Source organism: Bactrocera latifrons, unplaced genomic scaffold (genome assembly GCF_001853355.1).
Source record: "Bactrocera latifrons isolate USDA-ARS-PBARC rearing strain unplaced genomic scaffold, ASM185335v1 scaffold_177, whole genome shotgun sequence".
In the NCBI taxonomy this organism is placed as follows: Eukaryota; Metazoa; Arthropoda; class Insecta; order Diptera; family Tephritidae; genus Bactrocera; species Bactrocera latifrons.
The window spans coordinates 224,589-226,249 of record NW_017535263.1 but is presented as its reverse complement, the minus strand read 5'-3'; positions in this window follow the sequence as shown (position 1 = coordinate 226,249).

Genomic DNA, 1,661 nt, shown 5'->3' with positions numbered 1-1,661 from the left:
TTTAAAAATTTTTACTTCCAAAAGAAGTTTCTCAAAAAAACAACAAACATACACATGCCAACACAACTCTCTTTATTATGTCGTCATTGCCGCAAAACATATGCAAATATAGGTCAACATTTAACCTGTGTCTTTTTTAAAAAACAAGGAATAATAAAAATAAAAATTGAAATCAAAAGAAATGAAAACCCAAGAAAAAAACAAACATTGAAGGGTAACTTCAAAACAATAACGACCTTTCATTCCATTTTAATGACAAAGACATGGTTATTATAAGCTTGGTGGCTTACGCCTACGGGCTTGTGTCAACGCGCGCTTACACGCACACACACACATACGCATGCACACCTGTACAGGCATGCAGGTACGTCATCAACGTGTTTTATAGCCACTTTTTGGCACGCCATCGCAGACACGTCGAGCGTTTGGCGCGCAAGCGTACCGCAAACCAAATTACCAAAATGTTTTATGCCAAACCATTTACATATGTATAAGCACACATATTATATATATGTATATGAATTATATACATGAAAATATTGCTGGTCATAATGAGTTACCGCATTAGACGCAACTTATAATTTGCAGACACTAAACAATCCAGCATGGCTGCACACAACTACAAATGTTCATATGTGTGCGTGTGTGGAATTTCTGCATTTTTCACTGACAGCTGAGCCGCGTGCAACTACTGCTGCTAAGTGAGTGCTGACTTCGTCCTCGTTTTTGTTATTGTTGCAGCGCATGCGCCACACGTTGTTTTAGGCCTTTGAATGACACTTGTTTACAGCATTTTGTAGTTGCTGTTGTTGTTGTGTGTGCTGTCTGCCTACCGTTTAGGTTGCAACTACTAGTTTAGTATCGTAATATGTTAATATTGCTGCCTCGCAGGCATTTTGCAATATTAATTAACATATTTGTAGGATTTATTGCCGGCGATAAGTTGTTGTAAATGTCAACTAGGAAGATTTTTTATTTTTGTTTCGTTTAAGAAGATACAACAGCAACTGGTTTGTTTAGCTGAGTTATGCTTTATGGGTTGCGTAAAACATAAACAATTGCGAGATAATATAAAAAATTCAAGAAAAAAACATAATACTTTTGACAACAGTAAAAAAAATAGTAATAACAAAAGAACAAATAAAAAATATAAAACCTTAAATAAAAAGAAAAACTATTATAAAAATACATGTAAAAAGAAAATTAACTAAAATTCAATATTTTTAGCGGTAATTTGGTTTTAATAGTAAATCATAAAATAAAAATACTAATAAATCAAACAAATTTTTTTTTTCAATTTTATATTAACATTTTTTGTTTAATTTTAATTCAAAATTTTTAAATTAAACACAAATAAATTGAAAAATATTAAAATAGTGATTTGATTTAAAAATTAAGACAACAATTAAAATAAAAGGATAATTTAACGTAAATTGAAAAATTAAAAAACAATTATCTTCGTAAACATTTCTTTAATTTATAAATTTTTTTAATACTTTAAATTAAATTAATTAAAGTATAAAAAAGTGTATACTTTTACTTATTAAATTGAACCAAATTTTAAATGAAATTAAAATATAGATGTGTATAAGAGACAGCATTGAAACAAAATTTTGCCTCAACACATTTGCTCGACCTGTATTCTTCCCTTTTGGTAATAA